The 18,956-nt window shown below is 39.5% G+C and overlaps 1 long non-coding RNA gene across 1 annotated transcript in view; it reads right to left on the bottom strand.

Annotated features, from left to right (window-relative positions):
- Positions 1-463: 463 nt before the first annotated feature.
- Positions 464-18,956, bottom strand: part of LOC136346668 (uncharacterized) — a 37,762-nt gene continuing 19,269 nt past the window's right edge. The window contains exon 2 of the long non-coding RNA XR_010733340.1: positions 464-1,154. This is a non-coding gene — a long non-coding RNA (uncharacterized lncRNA). The remainder of the gene's footprint in view (positions 1,155-18,956) is intronic.

The following is an 18,956-nucleotide window of genomic DNA, read 5'->3' as shown; positions in this document are numbered from 1 at the left end:
GCTTACTAATAAAAACTCCTCGCTGTTTCCATATCAACGACCGAAAACCCTTTTCATTCGGAACTCGCTTCTTTCTATCAACTTTCCAGCCCAATCCATCAAACCAATAACAAACGAACCAAGCAACAACACAACAAACATCACACACGGACCCCATTCACCCCATCCCACCGCCTCCCCGCTTGTACGCCATTGTTAGACAGCATGTATTAAAAATAAAATCGATGATATAACGTATTCGATACCGCGGTCTGGAGAGGGGAAGGGTGTAAACCCACCCCCGATCCCCCCACGCACCCTAGTTTTTCTCTCTATTCACCACTATTTTCCTAAATTTACTTTTAAGTTAGTTTCGCTTTCGCCTTTTCACGCAGCAAAACGATGAGGTTATGTGAGCTGGAGCTCTTCTTAATTACTGAGGCCTAATTGAAGCCAAAACTTTGGAGGGAAATGAGACAGAATGCAATGTTGCCGAACGTTTAATTCAATTTGTCTCCTCATTGCCCTTCTTGCATTTAAACCCCGATTCAAGCGGAGATAGGAAGTGTCTGAGATATCTAATTTAAATAATTTTTTCAGTCGAATCAGTTATTCTCGATAATTGAAACCAGGAAGTCGCCGTCGTTTTAAAGTTAAACGACAAAAGAGTCGATCACGGAGTAATATCTGTCAACATGGCAACGACGCCAGCGAAGAATGTCACAGCGTCGATCGCAGCCATTTTGATTCTGCGCCGTGACGTAGCGGTGCGCCCGATTCGCAACTGTCTTTGAGTTTCCTTAGCGCGGATTTTCTCCACCAGGTTGTCCAGCTGGATTTTTCATCCCTGTTTCACCCGTTTCGGTCGTAGCTTTCCAGCCGACACTGGCTGGTCCTTGTCTGGCTCAAGGGCGGTCGAGCGTCTTGGAGAATTTTTGAATTTTTCAGAATCATTCGCCGACTTTCCTTGATCCTGTTTGGTTGGTCCCCCGAACTTCTTCCCGGTGTTTGTCCGTCCCCGTTAAGGGTTTTTAGGTTAGGACTTTTTTCGATCCCTTTAGGAAGCCAAAAATTTCTGTTTTGGGATTGTTTTTGCTTTTATTCGAATCTTTTCCCAGTAAGTCGGCGAAACTGTGTCAGAACTTCATGGTCAGCAGGTGGTTGCACAGAAGCATCTAGAAAGAAAGGTAGGTTACATTAGTTTTGTATATTGTATATATGTAGTTTTGATATTTTGAGTTCAATGTGAGGCAGTAGTAACGTTCACTCGAGGACGTAGCATCGTTGGCTTCGAGTAACTCGTTATTTTAGATGTTCTTGTGAAATTTTGTTTTGGATATTTGAATTGCTTTTTATGCGCGGTATCATAGACAGAAAACTTGAGTTAATTCTACCGCATATTCATCACACACGAAGTCAAAGTTTTTCAGTCACGAAACGCTGGAAAATTTACGGAACTCTGGAAAATGTAAACTTTGATATATAGCGGGGCTGCAAAACAAATGGCTTCTCCGTAGTTAACAATATAATACATGGGCCCGGTCATTTTTGCGAAAAATGCCCTTTACAGCTTTTTTGAATTCACGCAGTACTTTATGCATATATAATTGTCTTGCCATTCGCCACCAACTCTAGAACGATTACAGCCGCCAAAATATGTATCAGCTGGAACGTTTTTCATACAAAAATTCGCAAAAAACTGGCAGAAGCTCACAACAAAAAAAAAAAAATCCGGCGACTGAAATGAATTAGGAAATTACGGAAAAATTTGTGCCTCTGTGTAACCTTAGCCCTTTTTGAATAAAGATGATCACGCAAGCCAAAATGTGAAGTACGCTCGAATGAAGACTGTTTTACCTCCGAAGAAGTACGATGAAAATTAGACTGGGTGGAAAATTTCAAATTAATATCTACTCAAGTGATGATGAGTAAAACCTGGAAGCTGAATTCGGTGATTGTGAATTTTCGATGCCAACTAGTTGAACTCATAAATGAAATAATTCTTTCCTCAAGGAATCCGCAATTACAGAATCCAAGTCAGCGAAGCTCGCCTCTCTGGACCTTCTTCAGTAATAGTACCCCCTCACTTCACAATATTATCTGACTTTTGACATGCTACCCCGAGTGAGACTTACGAAATCGGCGTTGGCCTCTTCTTCTCCTTTAAAATTTTCTTCAGCTATATTAATCGATTCATTAACCCGGCATTTTCGTGCTCCTGGACATCCGTCCTCTATTCCCCTACTTCATAGTAGTTTATTTTAATTAACTCTTCTGTTGGTGTTACATGTTAAAGGCTTTGCTCGGGACTCTCCGTTTCTATGCATACACTATCAACCATAGCCTCAATGAGTGAAAAATTGATCTGGGAGTTTTCAAAGATTTGCCACAAATTGGATAGTGGAAGAGTGTCATCAAATGCAAAACTAGACTTCTATTCCTGGTAACCCCCATCTCATCACGTTGTATTAGGATAACGATATCGTCCGCACAAGAGCGCCCAAATCGCAATCCAGATTTTTGCTCGAGTGCCAGAGCGATCCATACTACTCTTCCATCCTAATGTTTAAACATTCTTCTTTCGTGCAACCATAATAAGGAAAATGCAAGCGAGGTGCATCGGCAGTTAAGTATTACACACTGTTATTTCCCTTTTTTTATGGGAAGGTTTTTTCGTCGCTGAGACCTTAGAGTTTTCCGGCATTGCTCAATTTTGCTTGAAGCTTTGAAAATGGATCAACCACGAACTTAATCCAATACTCTCTGGCAGTTGACAGTAATCAGATAGGCGAAGATTGAGTGATTCGAGGTACTATGAGGGCAATAGAGAGGACAAGTTTTGTCTTCAGAGGCATAAGAAATACACAGACAGAGGGAAATAGGTGGGTAATAGGGCATCGAGCATTCGTTGCTCTTTGTCGGACGCTTTTGTCTGTTTGGAAAAATTGCCTCTGCCAAATGCAGAGCTCTAGAAGTTTCCTTGCTAAATACGTGACCCATGTCGCTGGAGACTCGCTTGTTCGAGTTTCGAGGAAACCCACAATTTTTTCATTACAATGTTCAATTTATGGGCGTGACGAACTTAGATGCACTGGAAAACGTTGATGGCCCATCTCCATACATCCTGATCATTGCACATTTTCACCTGCTCAACTTCCTAATCTCAATTGACTTCCCCAAAGTTCGATCGTGTCTCCTTGAACTTAATACCGGCATCAGCTTCTGACCTAGTTTCTCTCGGCTCGAGTTTAATTAGCCGGGGGCGCATCTCATTAGGGAAGGTCGTGTTCGAGGCCGACGCCGGTTTTAATAGCCGCCGACGACGGGGCGTCCAATGAGCGTCGAGACGCGGCTTAATCACAGGCCGACGCTCCCGTGTCGCCTCTCTTTCTCTCACCCTCTACGCTCGTGCACTGTTTGGAATTGTTAATTTCGCTTGTAAACTTTGAGCGCGTTTGATCCCATTAAGCATTTGTTGCATTTTCAATCGATATATCGATGAATGTATTTAGGTAAAGTGTGAGGATTGATGTAAAATATGAACATAAATTGTAAATGTTTCCTGCAATTTCTCCAAGTCATAAGATAACATTTCTTGCTTAACAAAAATCGAGCTCCCTGACGCATCAGCCCCGATCGAAATTAACTCTTCACATTAAGGGTTTCGATAACATCGTTATGTTAGCAATAAGTTGAATTACACCTGGGGAACAATTCATTTATTTCTAAAGTTCACTTTCAAGGCTTAATGGCGTTTTAATTTTCGGGTTGAATTTTGGGTTCACACCTCGAACAACGTTCGCATTTCACAATTTTGGGGTTTCGAAGCGCTCTTTGCCCGTGTGTTCGCCCCCTTAATCGAACTTTAATAACAATAATTTTCGGATTCTTTACAAACCGCAAATTCATTATATCGATTACTACAACATAGGGTTGACGGACAGGTTTTCACGAGGTAGGCTCTCTAATAAGGGAACCAAAATGAGGTCAAAAAAACACTTGAGTGCAAACAATTAAATATTTAGTTTCAATGGAGGAAACGAGGGAGAAGGTGTTAAACGAGTTCGAAGGAGTTTCGGTTAACCAATATTCCATCATTATTAATTAAGTATTAAAGTTCTTGTGAGAAGGCGAGAAACAGAAAAATTTGAAAACTTCAAATCGCACAGCTCCATAATCCTCGAAGCGGAAACTATTTTTCCCTTGGCCGATTATTAACACATGTACTAAAGCCTTCATTAATTCCCCCCATTAGTACATCAAGTTCTATTAGAGCATGAGAGTACAAATTGGATGAGTAGGCCGCATTTGCTGTTTGCGTTTAATATGTGGAAGCGAGTTATAGAGCTGTGAGCTAAAACAAGTAAAGTGTTAGAATAATCCTCGTTAATATTTAAATTGAATAGGGCAGCATGGTCAGGTAACACGGCCAACAACTGTTATCCACGGATCCGGACTCTATTTAGTTGAGATCTTTATGAGAACGACAATGGGGAACATCAAAATCTAATAGTAGAAAATGCATAAACGATAAAAACCACATCAATGATGCGAATGTCGGAAGAGTTTTCGAAAGATCTGTCCTGAGCAGCCTCTTCCTGTCGGAGTTCATCGTTTCCATTATCGTCTCCCGTCATGTCAATCCCCATTGTTCCATTCAAAAGCAAAGAAATGGAGACACTCAGTTGGGCCTAAAACCAAATTAATGAAATACGTGGAGTCCCTATCAACCAAAGTGCATGGTGAATGAATAGCAGAAAAAGAATACTTGCTGAAGCCCTCTAGTCCTCTTATCGTTTTTGTGCTTGTATAAGATGTATAATACAGGGGGAGGAGATGAATAAGGATGCGAATCCACGGACTAAAGTACGAAGTTGAATCGACAATCAGTGGAACTAAGGTAAATAAGAGAAACCTAGACGAGAAAATGCGAAGAAGGAAAAAATCTAGAAATCCATAAACCAACAACGCTGCATAAACGAGGACAAGGAGGGGAAGAAGACAATAAATAACTTAAGTTGAGCTCAAGTTACAGAAAATAAAAAATATGAGATGTGCGTCAGGTAGAGCGAGTAGATTACAATACAGGGATCAATGTAATATATCAGGAAGAGTAACGTAACAGAAGAAAAATCGAAACCGACAAAGAATTTTGAGCAAAATTAGTATGTTCCATAACAAGCGCAGAAAGTGCCGCTTAACACATGAGCATGAAGGATTCCTTCAATCACACTTGTGTGTTAAGATACTTTCTAGCGAATTGTGCGTAATATTTTCCCACGAGATGAGATCATGTACACGGCGAACTACGAGTACACATCAAGAAAATGGACTCGACGATAATATTAAGTAGGAATATGATGAAATAGATGTTAAAAATCAACAAACTTTATTTTAATTAATTTTGCGGGATTCAGAGTTGCGTTCCCCGTGACGCACCGAAGAGCCTGGGCTCTATTTTGAGTACATCGCGTATTAAGGAAGCTGGGAACGCTGAGTAAATGCTGAGCAAAGCCCAAGCCATAATTGATCGAACACTTGCGAAAATAGGAAAAGTTTATTTTTTGCCCATTTGATGTAAGGTTAAGAAACCCTTTTTGCAAGTGAAGATATAATTAAGTAGTAAAATTCCAGTACCATTTAAAATTTCAATTCGCAAAGAAGCGATTAGCCACTGACAGCTTTGCGTGAATATAATCGACGATGCATGGTTGTGCTCAAGCCCGAAATGCAAATCGGTTGCAATTTGGCCGAGGGCCGCCATTTCTGGACGTTGTCCGCACATGTTTACGGCCTTAAGGGCATGTTAAATGCGCGCCCTTTGCGGCCAACCACCGACATGTATGTTTCCCCGGTTTCCGTCTTGCTTCCCATTCGAAAGTGAACTGCACCATATTGGATTTCGTTTCATTACTTCTGACTGTTTCCATTAGAGGATTATGTGTGTTTGGTTCCGTGAAGATCTTCACATCACAAAATACGAGAGCCTTATTACACTTCGAGACTTTAATCAAATTGAAGCGAAGAAAGAAAGGCTAAGCGCATCACACTTTCAAAAAGGGGCAAAAGAAACGGCGAAATTCTAATAACCTTTTGGTTAAACCATTACATTAAAAGTTAATCAGAAAAATGGATCCGAGCCCTTTCGTTCGATGCAATCAAGTTACACGTATTATCCGCGTGTCAGATTAGCATAATAAGGCGCCTTTTCACTATCTTATGAATCTTTTGAAATTATTCACTAGCTGCTATATTACCTTTTTCATCAACTTTGACAGTACGGTAATTGGTTTCGTCTAATCAATTTGGTGGCATTCAATTTCCGACTAACGACTTTCCCTTCCGTGCCTTAACGAACCCTGAGGCTTATGGTATTTTTGGCTTTGAACGGCAGTTTCTTTTGTACCAAGGACCTGAAACTCCATTTCATGCCCGCGGTTGAAAGTGGTTGTCGGCCCGAGGTGTGCGAGTGCAACAATTGGATGAGGGCGTGAAAAGGGTTTACGCCGAAAAGTGCAAACAGTGTCTTGCGTACAACGGGGACAATTAACCTGCCACGAAATGACACTATTTTGCACGTTCCTTCCCTCAATTGTAAGCACTATTGTCACTCACTACATATTTATCTACTGGCGTGGACGTCTAAAGCTGTTGCAGGGCGAAATAACTGAAAATCAGTTCTGTGCCCTTTGGGAATTTTTCGCCCTAGGGAGTCAAATGTGGTTTTTTTATGCTAGACCGCAAAAAGCTAAAGGCAGGAAGTCATGTGAGCGCAGAACATGCGTTTCCGATGCGTGCCAAACGAATTTAAAACCGATAAGCAACATCTAGTTTGGGGTTACTTATTGTTGCAGCTGCGCAGAAGTTGCTTTTTTATGGGTAAATAGCTTTGCAAGAAAATCCTCTGTTTGGACCTATCTTCCCGTTTATATTTATAGCAGAAATCGGCTCTGTAAAGCGAAAAGCTTCATTACCTATTCTCTCAAAAGAATAAACAGTAATATCGTTCGTGCAATCTGGTACCTCCTCTTCTTCTTGTCATACAAACCGCGGTAGGTACCCATTTTCTTGATTTACATATCTACCAGTCGAGTGTTGAGGTAGCACTCCCACTCTAGAAGAATATTTTAGGCGTTTGCTTGAATTTGACATTTCACGAGGCAGATTTAAAAACGATAGGGGAAATTTCAGTACTAACAAAAGCAGCGATGAAACTAGCCTGAAACATGATCTGGAGGGCGTGTTTCGGAACGTACCATAATTTTCCTTGTTACGCCATGAATTTCATTAGGGGCCCAAAAAACGGCATTTTTACGCGCGCTTACGGAGAAGAAGTACTTTTTCGTGCTCTTACTCGAGAGGTGTATTCGAAGAATAGCTAACACACTGGGAAATACTCACTTTCAGTGCTGTGCAATGAAGAGAGTTTTGCTCATTAGTTCAGAAGAGCTTTCCCTTTATCCTGTTGCAAGTGCCAGATAGGGACGAATAGGAGTAAAAATCCCGATAGAGCGCGAAAATCAAAAGTCTCGGCAAAGCTTCTGCGTCAATAGATTAAAGGTTTCGTAGCCGCAGTTTAGGGAGCTACGTCAAATATATCATATTATCAAATTGTGGCAAGGCACATGAGATAAATATGTGGCTTATAGGAAAGGGGGATACTTGGGGCCCTACAGGAAACAGATCACTTATATGTATTAGAAGCTGCACTTAGTGTTGTTAAATTCTAAAATCACCAATTTTAAACATCTGTCATTCCTTGAAAAATGCTTTGCCACCCAAAAGTTCGATACAACGACATCAAGATAGTGGGGAAATCGATAGCTGGCTTGGCTTTCTAGAAAGCTGATATGCATTAATGGAGACTAGGGACGACGAACCCTAAACTTGGAACTAAGGAAAATTTATCGGCTGACAATGGACAGCGAGTATGATGAAAATAATACAGAATGGCCGGCAGACCCACGTGGGAACACGACTTGTCCTGCATAACTTAAATTTTAGTCCTTAAAGGAAGAGATGCATTTCCTCTTTTGACTGAAACAGTGGCGGTTTTGGGACTAAAACTTGAACGTCCTTCTCATAGGCGAGACCAACATTTGTTAACAGCGTTGTAAAAAGGGCGTGCAATTGGCAGTTTATGGAAAAGACAAACCCTTAGGGTCGGAAACGACCGGAGGCAGGTTTCCAATCAACTCACTACAGAGGCATTTAACTGCCAAATATAGACGTTTAAGGCAAGAAACATGCTGAATTGTGAGCGTGATAAGTAAATAAGTACATATACATACTCGTATTGTTAGGGGCAGTTACTAGAGTGGAGAGGCTGCTCGGCTGCAGCTTCTCCTTCAAATCAATTTAGGAGCTTTCCCAGCAGGGGCCGTCGCTACACCTTTTATTTCCAGGAATTCGCGAAACCCTCCAAGCAAAAGGCCACGTGACCGTTTTATTTTCAAAATTTCTCTAGTTCAAACAAATATTCATGTTTGTTCACACTATGTTTTCCAATGATCATTTTAACTTAGGCTTCGCGATTTACACGTAAATCTCGGTCTAGATCTCTCACATCGAGGCCTAGACGTAACGTTACATAATCTCGGACACGCGATCTCGTCTATGCAATTAGTAGAGTCTCAGTCTTGGTCTCGGTCTCGATCATGAACCCGAGACCGAGACTCGTTGCGTGGCTTCGCGAACTATAAAGTTAAAACTACTGATTTATCACTTTCAGGGGGCATTTCTGAATTTTCAAAGTTACGAACCGCACAATCTTCCAAATTATTTAAACTGAAGGTAGCTTACATGCTTTAAAAGATCTACGTTCGATGTATCTTCAATTGTCGTTTGTCGCTGAGGATTTCCCCATGATCTTTTACAGCATTGGAGGGCCTCATCTTTTGCTTCACAGAATGATGTGTTGGCCTTAACGAACTTTGATTATTACTGATTAAGAAGAAAATAATTCTTTATATTGACATCGTGACGAATCCTGAACGAAACGAAAATCTCATCCTGGTCCTAGATTCGTGAAACCTTTTCATTTGAAGGAAATTATTTTGTTCCAGACCTAGACTTTCAAGAGTCTCAGTTTGTAATTCCGGTCTTGGTTTTAGTTCTTATCGCAAGACTCAGTCCGAGGAAGTTGCATGCGTGGCCGGCGAGGAGAAATCGCTATTTGAGTTTGCTCTAACTTCAATCCGTGCGGTAAAATCTGGATTTCGATAATGTATGAATGATCGGAGCAGTGCAATGAACTGCTCTGCGAAAAAAATTTATTACTATGCTATTAATCACTTAGGAAAAATATATCACTGCCGAGCACTTAGCTACATCCAATAGACGTCCAAAAGAGCTAAAAAGTATTAATTTCGATAATAATATTCAACAAAACCTTACAAATCTGCTGCGATCAAACTTCTCGTTGCGATGATCCTCGTTCACGTCTCGGGCGACTGAGCTTTTTTATTTTCGTTCCGTGGGAAAAATAATGTACAAAGCTCGCCCTAGAAAGTTTCCTAAGAGACTCACGTGACGGCCGTCATCGCTTATAGCTCGTCCGCAATATTTCACGCTCGTGTGTTATTCTCCTCAGTTATTTTGCAACTATTAAACACATTCAAGCTCGACCATAAAAGTTCAACGTTTCTAACTCAGTAATGTTCTTTATGATACCGTGGACTTTGAATTTGCATGTATTATGAAACAATTTTTTTTTTCGTAATCTGGTGACGATTCGATTGAGTGAAGTACGCATTTTTTGTAATAAAATTATAAAATGATAAAGCTTTGCACTCATAACTCTGTGCAATTGTGCGTAAGTGAAATGTAAATTCAAAAGCTTAATTTTGATTTACACGTATGGGGAAAAATCGATTAATCACTGTTTTACTATTGAAAGGGATATTTTTATTGGTCGAATGGTGTCAACGTAATAGTTTAGAGAATTTGAGCAAAATTAATTTCTGAAATTCTCACTTTCACACTGTATATAGTGTGGTCCAAATCGTTGGTGATGAGTGTATGGGGACTTTGGAAACTAACAGATAGAAAGAGGCTTGAATGGACGAAGTTTTGGAGAAGTTAATAAGAGATCAGTCGGTTTCAAAATGCTCCGCATTTAATTGTTTTTTTGAAAAATGATAAATTTTTGGTAAAAATCGTTACTTTTAACTTTAAACTGCGTTTACTAGTTTTGAAGCCAAGACAAAAGTAATAAAAAAAAAATCGTTAGTGCATTTCTTGCATTGAATGCGATGCCGATTAGAAAAATGATCAATGGTCGCTCTTCACGGGTTATTCATGGTAAATTGCTAAATTCTTACGGAGACTATCGCGTTTTTTGAATTTTCTGAGAGCATCCATAAATCGATTTCGAAAGGTCTATTTAAAACAATGACGGCACTAAAAACGATCTTCATCAGCGAAAAGGGTTTTTAAGCTGTTTCCGGAAAAGGCGAAAAAAACCATACAGCATGTGCGAGAGTTTCCGAAATTAAGGCTTTTATTAACGATACAACTTTCTATGACTCGCAATATTACGTCACTACAGAGCGAACGGAACTGTTGGCCATCGCTCGGCCGTTCTGGCCTGTTGGCCAATTGAGCCGTTTGAGCCAAAAATCAAGCGCGTGGAGAGCTTTTCATTAAAAATTGTTCCCTCCCAAACACACTTAATTTTGTCTACTGGCGATATCACTGATGAATGCCATCAAAGTCGCCTGCAGTACTTTAAAAATTCCACATCGCCTTCAGTCATCGGTTCAAAAAGCACACATAAGTAACAATATAAATTTTTACCTTTCCAGGTAAGAGATTGGAAATTGCTGTCTCCGCCACTCTTGGAATTTCTTGGACACTGCTGTGACCGCAACACCACTGGTGAGTCGTCCCAAATGACAAATCCTTGCACTGCACCCATCGAACCCGATAAACCAAACGGCTTTAACAAACACGAACACCAAAATCAAAATATCCAAATCATCCTGGAGGGCAGCAGCAACCCTTCTGGGCCGGGGTGTGGCCTTGAAACTTCGTCACCGGGTGGGGATTGTAATTACCCACGACCCTTCGAAATTAAAAAAAAAGGCGCCCATCTGCATACGTGCCCTGTTCGTTAATTTATGTTCCCGGGCGTGCATGTGCATAGTAATGAACTTGAAAGCGACAGGAAGCGTCCACTAATGTCTAAAGGCGCACCGCTGCACAAAAAATATGTAGGGTAATTGGTTTGTGTGGAAGTAATTGGAAAAGAATCGGGTCGTGGAGGGTTCATTGTATGGAATATTATTAAAAAGTGATGAGTTGGAAAGTGTGGATAATGTGTGCTTATGCGTGGAAATATAAGGTCGTATAACGTTCTTCGAACGGCATAGACAACTCATACGAAACGGTGGCAAAGACGAGCAAAAGAACTTTTCCAAGACTCCCTCGAAAACCGGCAAAAACCTCATTTTTAACGTAACTGCGAAATCTCGTATTGCCAACATCAAGTTTTCATACTTATTTTAGTATTCAAACTGAGTTTTTTCACGCCCTAGTAGTCGACGAGAGTACATTTTGATACACAGGGACACCCGATTAAGGGTCTCGCCCATCCCCCTTATTTACCGTTAGCTACTCGAAACGTGTAAAGATGCTTTCTGAAGTAGAATTTTGCACTTCGAGACCGTGACCAGATTTATTGTCAGTTGTCAAATTTGAGAGCTTCGAAGCTCTCTTAAGTTCCTTTAACTGTCAAAATCGAAATGGTCTTCGACCGTTGCGTGGATCTTGCCGAGCGGTATTCAAAAATGTACAATCATTTATATTATACAGGCGGCAGATTTGGATAATTTCGAAAATCCATCTGTCTGTATCGTTCTAGATCCAGTTTTCACATCTGCTATTTAAAAAATGTGAAAACACAGTCAAGGAGAAAATGTTATTAAGAGCTCGGATTTGCAACCGGATTCGCTATTTATCTAGCAATATTTCTAGTTGTTGGATGGAACCCGTCGAACACGTTCCCTACATACGGGGTGTCATTTTGTCATCTAAGAATCATTTTTAAACTATATTAGAGATTTGCATTGCATACAATAGCGGCTATTTTACGTATTTGATGCAAGATCCGTATATCAAACGAAGTTCATTCAAACACGTCAATTATTATTGCTCTAACATTAAATTGGAAATTAACCGTTTCGAATGTGAAATCAATTTTACTCTGATTTCATTCCATGGAATGTTACAGAATATTATTCTTTGACAGGTGTCAGCTGATGTCAGACATTTTGTTTTTGATTGATCCATTTGAAATATGTACGAAGTGATTCGGGAAACGTCAATGACGATCGTTGTCAAACTCTCGCAGTGCTGCCAAATTGTGCTGTTCAATTAGTTGCTTGACTAACTTGCCTTCATAATACTAATATTGAAACGGTGTTAGAGGAAGTATTGTCTAAAGCTCGCAAGGAGCAATACATTACGTGTGAGCGAAAAGTTTGTAGGTCAAGCTTAGGGAGAGCTTTACTGATTCGCGGTTATCTAGTCAACATACTTGCTGCTTTTGTAAAGGGTAATGAGTTAGAGAAAGAAAAGCTCGTCATGAGGATATTATGATTGTGAGTGACGTTTTTTTTTTTAGCTTTTCATTAGCGGTGCTAGATTATTATTTTTAGGAGAGTTAGTAGATAAAAAAAATGATGAAAGTTGATGGTTAAATGGTAATTTTTGACCTCTTAGAACTTAAACTCACCTGCATCAGCCTAAAGTTACTAAACCAAAATGCTCAATTGAGAGATTTTTAATAAATTTCTTTCAATCGTCAAATTAAGTGAAAAAACTTGATGTCAAGTCGAGCTTTATTGCAAACAATTTTTTTAAAATTTCGTTTGGGAATGATGCCTTGCACTCACTGTTGAAATGGGCGAATTGCACATTATCTTTAGTTAAAATAAACCGAGAATAAAATCCGCCCTTAAATAAGGATTTGGGCGAAACCCAAGTTAACGATTGGGGACAACTCTGCCACTGTCCTAAAAACTCAAGAAAAAATTATTGCTAAAATGAAGAATGAACGAAACAAAAGTGTATGGAATGTGAGTATGTGAAATATGTGAGACTCTGAAAATTTATCGTCCCAATCGTTCACTAATGACAGTTTTTGACGAGTTATTTCATCATTTTAAAAGGTTTATTTATGGTAAGTGATTGGTATTTGATCATTGTACCTACTTAAACATGCCCTGTTTAAAAGTTTATTATCTGTGTTAGTGATTACTCTAAGTGCTATTTGTTAGTGTTTAGTTTATTTTTATGTATGCCAGGTTTGACCTCTTGTTCAAGCATAAATAACCAAGTGTTACCTATGTTTGATAAACATGAGAAAAATTTTACTTAATAGAATCTGCGATCAAGTAAAATTTGTAAACTTTCATTGACCTAACAATCATTTGATAATGGCACCTTTCTCAGTAACAAAGTAAGCGTCCTTTCATTTCATTCTGTGACCATCATTAAAGACGTGGTAGCACACATTCGTCCTACCAAATTCTGTATTTTTAATGTAATTTTGTTATCCTTTAATTCTGCTTTTTAAAGGTTTGGAAGTGAGTTCGGGTTATATTTTTCTTAGGCAAAGTAAAAGTTTAAACTAACAAGACGCCTCAAATGTACAGAACACATTGATTGCGTGCACAAAAGTTAATTCGAGCATTTACTTTTCAAAGTAATCCATTTGCATATCAAGTACTTTCTAAAAGTATAAAGCTGTACTTGACTGCATCAGTATGACAGCTCGTTGAATGATATGTATGGTAAAGCCTTTCCCAGCAAATCTACACGCACGGGAGACCACTGACACTGACTTCACAAGTGAAACATTTACGAAATTCAATTCTGTTCACATAAAGCAATTCTTGCTGTTGATTCACCTTAATTCTATTGATCCTTCTGCAAGCTTCTCTTGGCTGGTTAAAATCGATCTTTGCTCACGTGAACGGATTTTCTGAACAAATAAAATGACAGTTTGAGAACCGCTGAGTTCCAGAGAACACGAGAACGATATCACATTCGGGTATGTCACTCCTCTATCTTTGAAATTTATTCGAACTTGTCGATAAAGAAATTATTAAATGGGGATCTAATATGTTCATTACCCGCATTCACATATTGAAAATGTTATTTAAAAAATAAATGGCAAAGAAAATTTATGCTCTCGATTCAACTCATTAAATTCTTCAAAAACTACCTATAAATCTTCGTTACCGGCGGCGAAGCGTGTATTCGCTCGATTTTTCACAAAGCAATCTCTCGAATGAATATTCACAAACACACATTCCTGATTTATGTGCGCCCATATGGACGAGGGGCTATAAGAAATGGTGTGAAATACGCGGGCTGCTAAACTCTCGATGGGGTTAAATCGGGATCGAACTCCAAGTAATATTTTCCGTACGTATATCGATCAGCCCTTTTCGGGTACATGTTTTATGCGTTTCCGCCTGATAATTCCGAATAATTATTTGCATAAACCTTTAAAAAAATCGACCCATACGGGCGCATCATCCCCCTGAAAGGGTTGCACAAAAGCGCACAAATCTCTTCGGCAAACCTGCTATTGTGCATCCATAATAACACGCATTTTTCTTATCCATCCGACCATGGTTTATATCATATATTTCTTGTCTGGTGGTTAAAAGGGTTTCCTTCCTAGACACCCAGATTTAATATTAGCCCGTCGAAAGCCGTTATAAAAATTTGTTTCACTACCTGGCTTTTTCATGTAGGCCGAAGGGTGAGTTGGGATATTTGCATATTGAATTTCGTGCTCGAACCTAGGACTGGCTAAAACGAGTAACTTGCATTGAAAATTGAAAAAATAATCCAGGCCCGTAGCGAAAGCGGCAGTAAAAATATCGACTAAGAAATTCTGAGCGAAAACACAAAATATACATACAAAATATATAGCATACAGGGTGTCCGAAAAATATACCGACTAGTTCGAACGGGCGGTGCGAGACATCAAGACGATCTTTTTTCTTAAATAAAAATGTGCTCGCAAATGGGCCACTTGGGCAGAAAATGGGCAACATTGTTTTGGTCATCGCAATCACTTTTCGTTCGCGTTGGGTGTTGTTTGGTTGGTAAATAAGCGATGGCTTAGAGTAATTGTTGAAAATGTCAACCATTTTGAAAGCTCTATTGACTCGCGAACCCTATGGAATATTCCGGAAATAGCTTCTAGACTTGTTCAACTGGCCATCATTCTTGCTGACAATTCTTCCCCATTACAAACAGTCGTAGACCGGATATTTGAGTTAATTGCAAAGGGAAAAATCCAGGGTGTTGAGGTCAGGAGAACGCGCGGGCCTGGCTGCAGGACATCCTCTTCCGATCCATCGATGCATATCGACAAGTTCCTCTGATGAGAACTTAACGTATTTTTGTGGGCACGTGTTTATTAAGGAAAAGAGTTTGTACTGATGTCCTCCACCACGCGTTAAAGTATATTTTCGGGACGCCCTGCATAGTATAGTGTAATAATTCAACTTGCGTTGCATAACAGTTTGAATTTTTACGAAAACCTCGTATATGTACATTGATTATGGGTAAAAAGTATTTACATTTGTAAGTTGCAACTAAGTCATTTTTCCCAATTATGAAAAGTAGCACGATCGGTTTTCGTAATCGAATCCTGTGATTAAACGGGCCGAATTTCGCAACTGCTCATGAAATGAAATCGTGCGCGGTCGTTTATTAAGACACTCGCCCATGGGACCAACAACAACGATGGTCACTTCGGTCCAGTAGCAAGATTAGAAAAAAATAATTTGCGAATGTCGTTAGAAAATGTATTTTTGGATAATTCGCGTCACGTTACAGGACCTCGGTTGGCTCGCAGTGAGGAATTCTGCACAAAACTGTGCAAGACACATACAGAAAAGGCATGTAGGCTGCGTATAAGTGTAGACGTGTGTATAAACATTATAAATCTATCTCATGTTTGATCTGATAAATATTGTCTCTATACCAATTTAATCGTTATTTTGAAAAGTAAAAGCACTCAACAACAGACAAAAAAAATGTCACGCTAAAGCTCTCGTGATTTTTCTCATTTTGCCAGTTTATCGTGCTTTTGATAAGCAGCAATGATTTCGTACTCACAGATAAAACTTATCTGATAAAACACGAGGTCTCATTGCATTATATATGACAAAATACCAAACAGTATGTATTGTAACGCATTATCTGTTATCAAATAACTATGCCTACTGGCCCCAATTTCGTTTCTGACGTTGACTCAAGGATTATATACGTAAACATGTCATAAACACTGATGGCTAATGAAACTTCTCCTTGAATGTCACTCGTGCGTTAATAACTCGTGCATCGAAAATTATAGAAGTTCTAGATGGTTTTGCATTCATGCAATCTGGACGGTGCCCTAAAGTTATCGAGAATTTTTCTTTTTGACTCCAAAAATCTCCAATAAAGAAACCTAGTGGGTTTAAGTAGGAAAGTCGTGGTGACTATCTGGTATGAACCAAAAACATCAAGTCTTCAGGCTAGAGGAAAATCCTCCATAAGTAGAGGTAAGTCGTCTCTCAAGAAGCTCAAGCCGAAAGTCCATCCGGTGCCAGAATTGTATCTTCCAAAATCTCACGCTACACATTAATGGAAAATTTATTTTTACCGTGATGTTCTATTATTAAATGAGAATTGTTGTTTCTCCAATGGCACATATGTATCTCTTCTTGGGAATGTTACTTCATTAGTGAACAATATTTCATCAAAGGACAAATGGTCATGATGTTCCTTTTGGAGGACGACCTGCGGAAATTAATTCGGGACTAAAAATCCATTGGCCGGGAATTTTGAACAGGCCTAAAATAGTTTGGAAACAGCTTCTCTCTCTCTCTCTCTCTCTCTCTCTCTCTCTCTCTCTCTGTAGAAATCTAGAGATTGACGATTTCCTGACCTCCGTCGCTTTAGAGGTACATCTAGTGCTACGATAGATACGATTTTTTTCTTGATCTACAGGACAAGTTGTTGATTCGCTGAATGAAACGAACCACCCTCACCGAGTTTGGAAGTTCCATGATCTGGTCGTTTCTTGGACAGTTTTTTCTTCCAGCGGACGATGCTCATTTGTGGCGTCGTTTCACTTCCTTTGCGCCTACATACGTGCATTATTAAAATTGTTTAAATTATTTAAATAAGTTTAAACTAATCTGCGAACGCAATCCTACACTCGCGAATACCCGCCTCTGCAGGCATTCGGCAATTTTACTACTCCATTGCACAGCTAACGAAAGCCGTAACACATTAGAAAATACATAAGTCAAAACGCAGAGTTCTAACTTGAAATTAACTAGATTAGTTAGCTTCAACTAACTTAACTAATCCCGTCATCAGGCCCTAGCCCTCAATAATAAAACATCAGAGACTTGGGTTACTAGAGGTTAAACAGTTGTAAAGGATATCGAAATGACATGAAATTGAGGGGAACGGATACGATTCGGAGGCTGTTTGTTTAAGGGCGCACGAAGGGTTGACACAATTAAGGGCAGGTAGCTGCTGTTTGATCGGATGTTTGCTTTTATGTTGCTGGCCGACTTTTTAAGTGTTTTATTTGCCCCGATCGAAAGAAAAATATCATTAATTTGAATGAAATTCAATAACAGGCGTAAAAGCTGACACAGGGTAAATATAAGGTAAAAATTTATGCTACTGTAGAGCCAGGCTTTAATGCTAAATTTAATGTTAAAATTCTTTATTAACATTCAAATAAATTTAAAACTTTTATGGCGTTAACTTACACTATCATACAACCATGTTGGTTGTTTTCGTCGATGCCGAAGGTAGATAACTGCATAAATGGGTCGACAGCTACTTATAATACACCTGTTAAATAATTCAATAAAGACTGCTAAGGCCAACTGTAGGTCCATTAACGAAAACTAAAAATATATCATTCCTCATTTCCTTTACCGTCTTTCCTTGACGACGTCATAATCCATTATGTCTTTTACTTATATTTGGATCGTTAAATAAACGGTAGAGGCAGATGGTTCCGGAATGTCTTGAAGACAAGATGCCTTCTTTAATTAGGAGATTGTAGTGTGTCGCAGTTCCGTTACTTTTTCCGTTTAATACCATTGACCATAGTACCACCTCTAATCACTTTGATGATGAGATCACGGAAGTAATATGCCCCCTCGGATCATTTAATCACTCAGGTTATTTTCTAATGCACTTTGGTACATCGAAGAGAAAAAACCAGTCCGATGTAACATTCTTTTATCGCATCGCAGCCCCGTCGTTAGATGAATGACGTTAATCCAGGAACTCTCGATTTTCAGTCAAATCTCCACTAACACACATTCGTAACAGCTACCCTCGACCTACCCCAAGCAAATTATAATTCCTCTAAGATATCGTAACGAGCAGAAAGCATTTTCGAGTCATAATAAGAAAACAGCGAACGGCCCGAAAGCAGACGATGAAGTTCGTTAGTGCTCCAGCCCGAATGAGGACCGGGGGATGCCCCAACCCCCAGCCTCCAACCCGGTTCATTCATGAATCCCCACCACTGTTTTTAAGAGATGAGTTTCTCTCCCGTTTTAAAATTAAAGCCGAACTGGGAGGAAGTGTAAACTAGACCGTGACCCAGTCTCGGAGTTCGGCTCATTCTCGACTTTCAGCATATTACGGAGTTTAATGAACTGGGCGAGTGTAGAAGTTGGAGTAATAAGTGAAAGTTAGTAATCGGGGAGTTTATTTTGTAATAAATGTTCATTTATTTTGTTGGGAGGGGATTTTGTTGCCCGTCATGGTTCTGGGTTTAATTATCTTCCATGTTGTAAAATCGCCATAGAAGAACTTGAAAAATGTTTTTAAAAAAGTGGTTCATCTTCACTTCCGAACGGTCCGTGTCGTAGTGAGTAATTTAAAGTATGGAGAAATTCACACTGAGCAGCTCAAATGGCATTGTC

The sequence above is a fragment of the Euwallacea fornicatus genome, chromosome 24 (genome assembly GCF_040115645.1).
Source record: "Euwallacea fornicatus isolate EFF26 chromosome 24, ASM4011564v1, whole genome shotgun sequence".
Taxonomy (NCBI): domain Eukaryota; kingdom Metazoa; phylum Arthropoda; class Insecta; order Coleoptera; family Curculionidae; genus Euwallacea; species Euwallacea fornicatus.
Note: the sequence above shows the minus strand (reverse complement) of the source record. Positions and strands in the feature narration are given on the sequence as shown.